This window comes from Pogona vitticeps, chromosome 2 (genome assembly GCF_051106095.1).
Source record: "Pogona vitticeps strain Pit_001003342236 chromosome 2, PviZW2.1, whole genome shotgun sequence".
In the NCBI taxonomy this organism is placed as follows: domain Eukaryota; kingdom Metazoa; phylum Chordata; class Lepidosauria; order Squamata; family Agamidae; genus Pogona; species Pogona vitticeps.
Window position 1 is genome coordinate 219,690,436 of NC_135784.1, and position 13,733 is coordinate 219,704,168.

At 41.6% G+C, this 13,733-nt stretch overlaps 1 long non-coding RNA gene across 1 annotated transcript; it reads left to right on the forward strand.

The window, feature by feature from the left end:
* Positions 1–956: 956 nt before the first annotated feature.
* LOC144586563 (uncharacterized) lies at positions 957–7,735 on the forward strand. The gene is made up of 2 exons (XR_013541445.1): positions 957–1,741; positions 5,851–7,735. It is a non-coding gene; the product is annotated as an uncharacterized LOC144586563 (long non-coding RNA).
* The last annotated feature ends 5,998 nt before the right edge of the window (positions 7,736–13,733 follow it).

The window sequence follows — 13,733 nt, forward strand, 5'->3', positions numbered from 1 at the left end:
GCTGTTCCCAAATGTGTTGCCAAAAGAGTGAGTATGTCAATTCAGTTAGCCTTCCTACCTCTAACCCCATTCAACCAAAAGAGAATGAAGTGGTAGGTCTTGTCTTTATTAGTGTGTTCCTAGCCAACTGAAGAGCATTTTCCTTTCCTTTCAGGGAGAAAAACAGATGCTATGTGGGTTGTAGATGCTGTGTTCTGGTCAATAAGGCAGGCCACAAAGGTCAATGACTTTAAACCAAGCCTGTCTGAGAGCTGCCATAAGTGTTCCTAGACAGACAGGGAAGATTTAAAGATAGATGTGTGCTGTCTGGGAAGAGGCCACTCTGCAAAGGAAGGCAGCATCTTGAGTATCATTGAAAATAGTATTAGAGACTATGCAATGTTTTTTCACATGGGGTGAACAGTTATCAAACCATATTATTTTCCCATCATAGCTGACAGGTGGGTGAGGCTGAAGAAAAAGTTGAAAGAACAAATGAATTCAATTTTGACAACCATGGAGGATTAATATTTTCTCCTTCTCCCTCTCTCATAGCCTGTGTAATTTATTCGGAAGGAGTACTTCTAGTAGACAGCTTTAGTTTACTAAATTTTCTGAATTGTCTATGTATTTCCTCCTTTTATATAACTGGAAGTCTTTTTAAGGAGAAAAGTGGGGCAAAAAATTTAAACAAACAAAAAGTGTGGTGCTTGCTCCTTATATACTGCCCCATAGTGCTTCAAGCACTCTCTGGGCCATTTACAAGTTAATTATGTGGGCTACACATTGCCCCCATCAAACAAATTGATGCAGTTAAATAAACTAATCATGGAATTGTGGCTACAAAATCTTTGTAAACACCCACATCCACACACACCCACTCCTTAACTAGGATCTTCTTTCTTCAGACCCAACTGGAGCACAAGGCCCAACACTGCAAAGATTCCTAAAACAATAGTTGAAACAGTTTGAGAATGATAGAAGTGAAGGTTTGACTTATTCAAATGAGGCAATTGCCTCATAAAAGATTGTTCTTACTTGAAAAAGAAAAACAAGTTGTTTGGTGTGTGTGTGTGTATTCAGAAGAGATTAGCCAGCCTTGTAAAAACAGGCTCCTCGACCCCCCCTTTCTCCTTGCCTTTTCTTCTCTGTTCAAGGTCTCACGCTTTTCTGAGATAAGCATGGAATGTTGAGACAAAGGCCCAATTTAGGGAAAGTGAATTGTTCTGCGCATGTCTAAATGTGTTTTCACTAATCCAATGAATTGTTGCTAACTAACTTAATGACCTCAAAGGCCCACCCCTCTCGCCCTGAGGGGACAGCTATAAGACTGTACCAATTCCTTTGTTCTTTGAAGAAATCCTAATCACCCACAATTAAGGTGAAATTGGTTTTTCTTCCCGCCAAACTGCAGTGGCGTTCTGTTTTTGTTTTTCATGTAAATAAAATGAACTTCAATAGAAAAGCCTTCGTGTCTCAGTCTTTTGTTTAAGGTAAATTGTTTGGCATAACAATTTGGGGGCTCGTCCGGGATGCTCTAAACGCCCCGATTGGGGCTGGATTTTGATCCAGTTGAGGTCAGGCAGAACAGGCGGTGGTGAAGTGAATCGGAAGGCGCCCCTGCCTTCTTTTAAGGCAGCCGCTTCCTTGCCGACGCTTTGGCTGCTTGGCATCAAGAACTCGGAAAGAGGCACGAACGCGAGAGTTTTTTTTTTAAGCCGGCCGGCCAACGAATCAACGAGCCAGCAGATCAACGGACCTGGTAAGTCGTAGTGGGAAACTCTGAAAGGGTTGGTTGTTGTTGTGTGAATGAAGAGTGAGTGACCTTGCGGTTCCCAGAGGTGGCCGTTGAAGTAGTCCGGGACCCTGGGCCAAGGTGTGCGACTGTTGTCTGTACCCTCCTTGTGTCTGCGTCAGAGAGACCCCTTACTCTCTACGCAACCTCCCTATCCTTATGTCTTTGTCTCCCGTGGGATGGGAATACAGACTTCCAAAACGGGCCCGCGGGGGGGGTCCAGAAGGTCCGGTGGGGACCATGGGAATTCCGAGGGGGACGCCCCGACTCCAGGCCCTTGTGGGGGTGGTAATGAGTTAGGAATTCCTGGCAACAGTGCGGTGGGCAAGCTGTTGCTGCATTGGGAGTCTGTAAAAAGGTACAGGAGTTTCAGACAGAGAAGGAAGTGGTCCATGTGCTCTGAAGTTTAGACACTATTTGATATTCGTTCTAAAGGGCCAAAAATTGGCCCATCCGCCCCGTGTCCCTTATGTAGATTTTTGGATATGGTACCTAATCAAATTTGGAGAAGAAATAAAACTGGCAGTAAGTAGAGACTTGATAGGTTCTAAGTTACAAGGTGAGGAAATGACAAAATTGGAGTTTGTAAATTGGACTGCTCCACCTCAGTAAAAAGAAAAGGAGGGGGATGGCGAAAATAAAGACGGGACGCTGTCCGAGGGACTAGTGACCCGCTCTAAGGCACGGCAGATGAAAGAGCAGGGAGTTAGTGCCCAGTATCCACTCAGAGAAGTCTCAGAGATGCTTTAGGGATTATGATTTACAAGCCCACAGAGCAGCTGCACATTTGTAAGCAGCTGGCCGGAGTCACATAGGAGACTCTGGCAAGGGCAAAATTGCCGCTCGAATAGAACAGGCGGCCGGGGAATCCCTTCCAGAAGTAACCCCTGGAGATTGGGATTTCCAGGATGAAAATATCAGAGGGCGAAATGCAGAAGTGAAAGAATTCTTGTTGAAAGGGTTGGAGGCAACAGTCCCTAAGACTGTTAGCATGAAATTGGCTTTTTGGTCAACCCTAAGGAAAAGAATATCAGTTGAATATCTGGAAAGGCTAAAACGCAATATGCGAAGGAACACTGGGCTGGACCCAGAAGATTCAGGAAATGAAAATATTCTGAGATTGGAATTTGTGTCAGGGTGTTACCCGGATATAAAGTCCAAGTTACAGAAAAGAAACTGGAGGAGTTTTTCTCTGCCCTACCCGCTCAGAAGAGAAGGGAAAGAGAAAGGGGGGCAAGGGGCCCTGACTGTGTTCACTTTTAAGGTGGCTCAGGAAATACTTAGGTGAAGCTAGGCAAAGAGAGAGAGAGTATGTTGTAAAGAAGGCAAGGAAAGTTGTTGCAAGATCAGGTAAAGAGTTTTGAGGGGAAATGGGAAAGGAAAGGCTAGAAAGGAGGGAAAAATAAGCGTGTATCAACAAGCGATGCAGCTAGAGGAGGAAGGAGATTCAGGAAAGGAGTCCTTAACAAAACTAATAGTGCATGCCAGCTCGGACAGCAGAACTGTTTACTCTAAACTGAGCACTATAGTTAGCTGAAAGGAAAAAGGATTAAAAAGAGAAGAAGGAACGTAACTTTCTCAAAGTTCAGGAAAAACACAGAGAATGTTATCCAAAAGTGTATATGAAATGGAATCCTCAGGAGGAGTCCTAAGAGAAATAGGAGCGAAAGGAGAACAGGGAGTGAGAAAAAGCTCTTTTGGCTTGTTAAACGTGCTGGGGTATAAAGGGTTAAGAGTAGGCACAGAGTTCAATTAAAAAAAAAAATCGCCTGGTGTTGAGGGAGGGAGATCCCGGCCAGCGTTAGGACTGTATAAACACATGCAGACTTTAGTGATTAACAGGGTAATTCTTTTCCATCTAAAGGGGCTGTAAAAGCCTATTGGAAAGCTACACTTCTGGATCTGTAAAATTTGTAGTTAGAAAATGGGGAAAATCACACACACACACAAAAGACACTAGGGGAATTGTTGACTATGGAATCCCACAGAAAAACATGCAGGAAAATGACAGATGCAGTATGTGGATTGATTGGCAGAAGTACGTGTTTAAAAAGCCTGAATTGAAAAGGAGGCTTTGGAGGTGTGAAGATGTTGGCAGTGATAGAGAAATGCAAAGAAAGAGAATTTGACAGGAGAAAGAAATAGGTTAGTAGATAAGAGATAGCAAGCAGAATTGCTGGGAATGTTCAGATCCCCCTCCTTGCTTCTCCAGATGCACAAAGTGGGAGTTGGAGAGACAAGGGGGGTTGATTTCACACCAGGAATGGTTTGCCTGTTTTACATAGGCACTTTCTGTGGGAATTCCTTAGAAGTCACTTTTGCATTCAGGGGTCACTACCAGTTTTAAGAGATTAAAATGTGTGGTATTTTTATTGAAAGTGAATTATCTAGAAGCCACAGAGGATCTAATCACTGGCATGGATGCCTTGCAAACTATAAACTATGGGTTATGGTTTAATTCCTATAACAAACAACTACATCGAGCCTAAACCCAGAAATCGTTAGGAGAATATATATTTCAGTTTTAAGGTGAAGAATTTGAGAACAGGAGTAAATGCAACATAGGAACAAAGGAAGCGATTGTCCTGCATTCTTCACACCAGCATAGGACTATCCTTGGCGGTGGATGATGGTCAGTAGGCTGCTACAGATCGAGGCTATTCTCCTTGAAAAACTCGATCTAATACTGAGGGTTTATCAGAAACTGTCAGGAAGGAACTGTGTAATGAACATGATTGTATTGCCCTGACTGGTCTACAGATAAAGTTTAGGGAAGACCTACAGGAAGAGACAATAGAGGGAACATGGAACCTGTACACTGACGGTTCCTCTAGAGTAGTGAATGGGAAAAGAATAACGGGATATGCAGTGGTAGAGAGGATAAGGGGTTCGAAGTTGAATCTGGACCCCTTCCCCCGTCCATGTCAGCTTAGACAGCAGAATTATATGCCCTAAAAGAGCTTTAGACATAAGCACAGGAAAATCTGTAAATATCTGGACAGACTCTAAGTATGCATGTGTAGTAGTCCACGTTTTTGGAAAAATTTGGAGTGAAAGAGGACTACTTACATCCCAGGGAAAGAATTTGGCCCACCATCAGTTGGTACTGGACACTCTGGAAGCGTTGAGCCTCCCATCCAAGGTAGCTATTATCCACATTCCAGGGCACCAAAAGGGAAACTCCCCAGAGGTAGTAGGAAACCGGCTGGCTGACGAAGTGGCAAGAAAGGTGGCAGGAAAAGAATTGAATCCCGCCCTCTTAGCAGCCCTTATTCCTACCAGTAAAGAGATCACTGCCCCTTTGGTGTATTCACAAAGGAGCTTGAATCGGCAGAGGAGCAGAGAGCTACAATGGTGAACGGCACGCTAAAGTTGAGAGATGGAAGACAATGGCTGCCCGAGGGGGTGGTCAGGGAAGTCCTCAAGGCATTGCACGAGGGAGGACACTGGGGAGTTAAGGCTCTGGTCTCAACCTTTCTGCAAAAATATACAGGGAAGAAAAGTGTGGTCACACGCCAACACCATTTTAGCCCACTGCATTCCTTGCCAGAGAGTAAATAAGAATAACCTGAGAAAAACAGAAATGGGAGGACGACTTCTGGCCATCCACCCCTTTGAACATTTGCAATGTGATTTTATTGATATGCCAAAGTCAGGACTTTGGAATCAGTGTTTGATAATAACTGATCAGCTCACTGGCTGGGTAGAAGCATACCCTACGGCTCGGGCAACGACAGGGACAGTTTGTAAAATCTTATTGGAACAAATTATTTGTAGATATGGGTTAATCCAATCAATGGTTAGCAACAGGGGTAAAAACTGAAAGGATGAACCAGACTTTGAAAGAGCAAATTAATAAGTTGATGCAACAAGCGCAGTTGCCCTGACCGAAGGGTTTGCCCCTAGCAGCTGCATAGCATTACAGGACTCTCGCCCTTTGAAGCCTGTGCAGAATGGAAATTTGGGATGTTAATGCACAGAGATACACAGAGAGTGAGCCTTAATTTAGATTTGTTCAAGGATGCCTTTATAAGAAAGTATTTGCTGGCCCTATTCTCTATTCTCTCCAATAACAGGGAGCGAGGCATCTCAGTGCAACAGACGCCATTGGAGGTAGCAGTGCATTCCTTCCACCCCGGGGATTGGGCTTATATCAAGGCATGGGAGAGTGAACCGCTCGCCCCAAGATGGCTTGGTCTGTTCCAGATACTGTTGACAACAGAGACTGTCATCCAAACTGAGGAAGCTGGTTGGACTCACTATACCAGAGCCAAGCGCGCAGTCGACCCTGAGGGACGGTGAAAAGTTGTGCCTGTGTCCAAGGACGGACTAAAAGACTATTTTTAAACGACATATGTAATGTCCATTAGTCGGTTAGCGCATAAGTATTGTCCTTTCTTTAGTGTGTATATAGAAGTAAGAAAAGTTAATAATCTGGTCCAAATTTGGCAGGTACATTTGAGAATAGACAGGAGTCTTAGGGGACTCTATTTCTTAAGAAGATATTCAATTGGTGATCAAGTAGTGTTGGAGGACGAGGGGACCACTGATTGGGAGGAGGAAAGGAAAATCTTTAACGGAGTTTTTACAGATTTGTGGGGTTCTCGGTGGTAATGAGGATTGTCGGATTTCATTGTCCTGCCCAGGTTACCACTATTTGGGTAATTGCTGTCAGAGTAATGTCTATAACTCCCTATATAACAGGTAGAATTTGTCCCTGGTTTTCCTGTTCAATTAGTCGAACACCAAAAGGGGAGGTGGAAGAGTGGACAAACCACTTCCTATTGGGACACTGAATACAAAGGGTTGGCCTGTGGTAACCAACTGATGGTACGCAAAGAGGTACGAGGTAAGGGCCGTGGAACTTTGTATACCAGCACTGAGTTGGCTTCAAGTCTAGAGTTCTGGCATAACCGAGATTGCAAGCAGTGCCCCCTCATTAAAATCAGAGATAGCAACATCAGCCCTGGATCAGAGTCAGACTCCGACTAGGTCATTCCCCGAAGAGCCTTACTGTTTATTGTATTGCCATTTTGCCCTCACCATTGGAGTGCCAGAATAACTAAATTTGACGAAAACCCGGCTTTGAGGTGGTATGTGCTTAAGCTTGTAGGCTGTAAAAACGCCAATTGCAAGCTGTCCGTGGAGAATTCAATCTGATAGCTCGGCGCAGGCAGAGACCAATTTCCAAGGGATGGCTCCGTTACGCATCTTCGGTGCACCACGAAACGTGTTAGAAGTGCAAGAACGCAAGCCCCTGGTCAGTGCCCAGTCTAGATTCAGAGGACGAGGAATGGAATTCCCACTACCAGCGGAGGTAAAAGCCCACCCCTCTAATGTCTTGGAGAAATATCAGGCAATTGTTTATTGGCAGACCACGGGTTGATGGCAAAGTAATGATAGTGTTAGGGCTCTTCTTGAGCCTTGCGCTACAAGCTACAGGATCCACCTGCCCCTGTGTAATAACGACAAGGCAGGGAAGCAGGGAACAGCAGACCTTAACCTATAAGTCCATCTTCAATTGTGTTGATAATATTGCCTCCTGTGCATTTGACAAGGTAGAGTACAAAATTTGTCAGGACTCCCTTGGAACTCAAACTTGTTATGACCCTAGAGAAAACCCCGAGAGAATTTGGATTGAATTCCGTGTTACAGTAATTAGTAATGGAGGCTGGACTAGAATTAAATGTGGTGGAATAGGCTGGGTTCAGCACAACATGGTATGGAGAATAGCAGCAAGTGCAGGTTAGAAACTCACCTGTTTGTTTCTGTATGAAACTGTGTGAAGTTAGCCACCTGATCTACCACGCCCTGCAAGCCTCAGGAAGGTGCCTGTAAAGTTCGATTGTACCTGGGGCTCCTATGAAAATTGTCCAAGTGAAAGACACCTTTGGTTGGTCTGGGGGAGGGGGGAAGTTTTCATAATTGTGAATAAGTCAAAAGAAATTATAAAAAGAAAAACGGGGGAATTGATAGAAGTGAAGGTTTGACTTATTCAAATGAGGCAATTGCCTCATAAAAGATTGTTCTTACTTGAAAAAGAAAAACAAGTTGTTTGGTGTGTGTGTGTGTATTCAGAAGAGATTAGCCAGCCTTGTAAAAACAGGCTCCTCGACCCCCCCTTTCTCCTTGCCTTTTCTTCTCTGTTCAAGGTCTCACGCTTTTCTGAGATAAGCATGGAATGTTGAGACAAAGGCCCAATTTAGGGAAAGTGAATTGTTCTGCGCATGTCTAAATGTGTTTTCACTAATCCAATGAATTGTTGCTAACTAACTTAATGACCTCAAAGGCCCACCCCTCTCGCCCTGAGGGGACAGCTATAAGACTGTACCAATTCCTTTGTTCTTTGAAGAAATCCTAATCACCCACAATTAAGGTGAAATTGGTTTTTCTTCCCGCCAAACTGCAGTGGCGTTCTGTTTTTGTTTTTCATGTAAATAAAATGAACTTCAATAGAAAAGCCTTCGTGTCTCAGTCTTTTGTTTAAGGTAAATTGTTTGGCATAACAAGAAGAAGGAAGCTGAAAACTGCCTGGGCATTCCATTCTTATACTTCGCCATCTTGGACCTATAATATATGTTTTTAGTTTTATTGTTTTTAAATTTGTAAACTGCCCGGTCTTTGGTCTAGATGGGAAGGATAGAAATCCAATAAATAAATAAATTCAGAAATGCAAACCCAAAATGTGCATAGTACTAGTTCCAACACATTTGGGCATGGGGAACAATTGTGGTAGCCACAGGGTTTGCTTCTGGATGGGTCATACAGAGCTCAGCAGGGGAATGGTATAAGCAGAGAATGCTGCGAATAGGTGAGAAGGCTTCTGGAACCACTGCTACTAGCCTCCATCTTTTCCAGGTATAGCAAACTGTCTTAAGTCATCTTAACTGATGCCTTATGGTCCTGCAAAGTGGACATTGTGAACTGCTTCATTCAGCTTAGTCTTTACAATCGCCTCCTTCATGTAGTAATGTGTGAGTGCACAAGTGATACATAAAATGTCTCAAGTGTGGTTCTAAGATTATTAATATTTTAAGTGTGGTCTATGAGAACTGGAATGGATAAGACATATTCATTTATTTTAATTATGTATTTGTTCAGCTTCTATACCACCCTTCTGGCTAAAAGGACACTCTGGGAAGTTTACAATTAATTTTTTTTTGATATACCAGGAAATATGTGGACATCAAAGTCAAAAACCTGTGTTTAGTCTCTACTTAGCCATGCACTCAATGCTTAAATACAATTGTTCATGTCAATCATGTCTATCTTTTCTTTATTATTACATGTGACTTTTAGTAATCTCTTGCAAAGTGTAAAGATCAATTTATGTTGATCTTGATGGATGCAACATATGGAACAAAACCTTATTCCTGATCACAGTCTGTTGAGGTCTGCTTTCTGGGGTATAAATACAAAATCTATTAGATTTACAGCACATAAATATAAGGACAACTAGGCTGGTTTACAACAAAACATAAAATCACAATGAATCTATATTCCCACAGTTATGCAGCACCTTGAAAATAGCAATTTTGTCTTCTAAATTGTCCATTGGCTTTTGGTTGTTTGATGTGGCACATTAGGATCAATCAATTATTAACAATTCAGCTGCTCTCCTTCCACCCCCAAGTTGAGTTAAATGATCACCACGCTAGTGAGGAAATGTCTTTTTAACCATACAGTCAAAACCAGACAAAAAAGGAAACACACAAAGTGAGGTTAAAAAAAATAATGTTGGTGATTTCCATGAATAGCTAACAAAATACTTCTACATTATCCAAGAGCAACAATAAAACCAGGGGGGAAAAACAGATGATAATGGTGTTTCTATGCCTTGAGTGCAAGCCATAAATGAGAACAATCACCCACTTCCTCCTGTAGATCTTCCAGGTGTTCCTGTCTGGAGGCAATTTCAGTCCAGTAATCCTATTCAGCTCAATAAAAGTCCAGCCAAATTCTATTCAGTGCTATTTTATTATTTAACTAGGTCTCTTTGTGGGTCTTCTCTTGTTCTTTTTTTGTTTGTCATTTCCTACTGCAACTATTCAACATGACACATTAAAATAAGAACCTTATCACCAGAACTAAAGTAAGAACTTGGAATATTAATTTTTAAAAATGCAGTTAGTTACAATTAGTGTCAAGTTAATTGATATTCAAGCTAAAATATATATAAAATAATTATTTAATCTCCTGCTGTATAGACGTAACTAAATATAACCTTTTTCGTTATGTTAAAAATATTGATTGCCACCAACTACTGTATTACCCTCTGGTAAAAATGCATGTATTTTATAGGAAATTGATGCTGTAAAATAATATTTGTTGCTTAAACAGGCTAATGCATTTCACCCTGAACATCTTAAGGCTTATTCAGGGCAATTGAATAGAACAGCCAGAAATATTTCTTAGATGTCTCTGGATCAACTTGCTGCTTTTTGGTCAGGGTAATTTCTGCAACCTGTTCAATTGCTCTCAAGAATGCCTTAATGTATCAACAGGCCAAAAAGCATTGTTTTTATTGCAGTAAATACAATTTGACAGCATCTTGAGATGTGTTTCTCTTTTTACATGGTCTCTAACTGAATCCACCATACTGCATGGTGGTAAAAAGAAGATGGGCTTCTCCTGTCCACAACACAGTCACTTCCAAGGACAAGTCACAGCATGGAATATCCCCCCTGTATACCCCTTCCTAGCTATACAACTAGAAAAGTAACTTAGAAGTCATAGTTTCATTTTAAGTTGAGAACCAGCTTGACTTAATTTCAGTTATTCGTACCCTAGTGAAACTGAGAATAACCTTTCCTGCTATATTTTTGATTGGACCCTAGAGGCAGAGCTGTGAAGACCAATCACAAAACAAAGCATTCTAATTTGCAAGATACACAAGCTCAGGGAACCTTGCTGGATTATAATCATACATCTTTTATTTATTTATTTATTTATTTATTTATTTATTTATTTATATTTATTTATTTATTTATTTACAATATTTTTTAGCCGCACATGGTAAGAACATGTAAGTGAATGACTTTGAGTGGCTGAGGGACAGCACAAGACATTTCTTGCTACTGCACAGACAATCAGAAGCCACGGGAAGAGAGAGTCGGAGTCAGTTGGTGTCAGTGTGAGTGTTCAGCCAGACTTTCTGATCATATTTCACTGGTATTGTCGGACAAAGTGACTTTTCAATATTATCACAGTGAATTTTGCCTTGAAAGAGGCTGAGAAGGGCCAGGAGACACAGTTATATACTGCGATCCAAAGCCCTGTCCTTGGGGTGCAGAGCAAGATTCTTGTCTCACCTCATCCCAATGGGTGGTGCCGAAGAAGCTCTGTTTCGGCGATGTGCACTGACAGAGCAGCCATTATTTCTGTTATCATTACATTGTAATATATAATGAAATAATAATACAACTCACCATAACACAGAATCATTGGGAGCCCTTTGCTTGTTTTCCTGCAACTAGATGGTCCCATCTGGGGGGTGGGGATGGGAGACAATGCCACCCGAAGTGTGTCTTTTATGTCCAGTCTATTGCGTAAATTAGTTTTTGTTGCAGTCATAGCAGAAAAACCTACTTCACAAAGATAGGATCTTGGAAATGGAAGCAGGCTCTTGTGGCAATCCCAGGATATTTTGTCTTTACTTTGATCCAGAAAGTATGAAGATTTGAAGTTGTCTCAAACATAATTTTAAGGCCACCATCATTTGCGATCTCAAGCAGTTGATCCTCTTCTAGCACGGATAAAGTTGATTCACTTGGCTTGTTCACAAATGGGTTATGGATCCATTCCTTCCCATTTCTGGGGCCTTTTGCTGTTGGGAAGTAATTCTCAAACTCTTTCAAAAGCTGAGATAGATAATCATGCACCAGTTGGGAGAAAGAAGGCCCTGGCTCAGTCCCTTTCAAAATATCTGCTACAGTTTGAAACATATCAAAAATCCCAATGTTTACTTGACGCCCCCATAATTCTAGTTTGGCTTTGAATGCTGACTTAAACACAGTTGTCATTCTCCCTTGAAGTGACAGATTGAGTTGGTTGAGCAGGCTGAATATGTCACACAAGTAAGCAAGTTTTGTAACCCATTCGGTGTCACTAAAATGTGCTGCCATTGGTGACTGTTTTTCTATAAAAAAAAAATGTGGAACACTTCTCTGGCATGCACTTTAATGTGGTTGATCATTTTAATCACATCCTGCAAAACCTTGTGAAGTTCAGGTGGCATTTTCAGCTAGCCAGCATTTCCCTATAAATGACACAGTGTGTAGACTCAGATTCAGAAGTAACCTCCTTAAACCGAGTAGTGAAACCAGAAATCCGTCCAGTCATGGCAGCCACTCCATCTGTGCATATACCGACATAAAATGACCAGTTCAGTTTTCCTGACATGTCATCATTCAAAGACTTGAATAGTTCTGTAGCTGTGGTGTTAGTTGGTAACAAAAGTGCACGTAACATATCCTCATGCACATCCTCCTGAAAAAATACATCGCACAAAAACAAGCATTGTTGCCTTATTGTCAACATCAGTGGACTTGTCCACCTGGAGTGTGTACCATGGTGACTCTTTAATTCTCTCTAACAACTGTGCCTCAATATCCTCTGTCATTTCATCAATTCATCTACTTATGGTGCTAGCTGAAAGAGGAACACATGCCGCGTTTTGAACTGTAGCCTCTCCTAAAAGTTCACAGCAAATACTGTATCCTTAGCAGCAGGCAGGATCAACTCTTCACCAATAGTAAAGGGCTTCTTAGCTTTAGCAATGTGGTTAGCAACTAAGAATTATGTTCTCAGTGCAGACAGATTTGATGAAGTGGTGGCCATCAATAATTGCTTCTGTTTTTTGTGTTCACGTTTTTTTTTTCTTTTGAAAAACTCCAAAGGCTTGTCTTTTAATGCAGGGTGCTTGGTGTCCATGTGGCGAAGCAATTTTGATGGTTTCATGGCTTCGTTGGATAGCTACTCACCACATATTATACAAAGCGGGCTTGGAGAATGTGAGTCACCCATTGCTATGAAGCCATAATTTAAGTAGGACTCTTGGTATTTTCTTTTAAATGCAGATTTCTTTTTGTTAGCAGTCTTAGGGTCTTCTACTCTCTCGTCATTGGGTCTTTCACCTTTGCAAAGAAGCTCTCCAGTGATTATTATTTTTTTGCTTGCTGAGTGTTATTCGTGTGTCTGCAAGGCTTTAGAAATGTACACTTTGTACCTATACCTAAAAATAAATCCAGAAGTTAATCCCAGAAATCTGAAGGAAAGGAGGTCAAGCCTCTACAATTTTACAACTTTAGGGCCTCCAAGTATGCCCTCCATCCATCATGAATTCCGCTTTACTTGTCGGTCCTGAAGAAAGAAAACCCCCCCAGAAATGTTCTCTCTCTTTTTGGTCACATTTTCGGCTCCTTTTTCCTGGCACCTATTCTGAGCACAACCAGCCCAGGGAGCAGCTTTCTTCACTGTCCAGCTTTCATACAGTAACCTGAATACCACATTATGGATGATCCTGGCCTCGGTCTCCTTACTCTTAAGAATCTCTTCTTAGATACCCTTTTGAGTCTCAATCTTTCTCTGACTTCTTCTACAGTCTCCATTTGGATTGATGATAAAAACCAGGTAAAGAAGTAAAAAGGTCTGTCTGCAGGATTTTGGAGAGATCCTACCAAGTAGGAGCTGGACCAATAATCAAAGTCAGTCAAAGACAGCATCATATATTAGGTAATCACCAACATTTAAAAACAAATCTACCAACCATAATTCCAATGCAGCTTGAGGAGCAAAGCACAGAAGAGAAACCAGAAATCAGACGTTGCTTATGTTTCTTTGTATGGTACAGTGAATATAAAAAGTTTACACATCGCTGTTAAAATGTCAAGTGTCTGTGATGTAAAAAAATGAGACAAAGATAAATCATTTTCAGAACTTTTTGCATCTTTAATGAGAC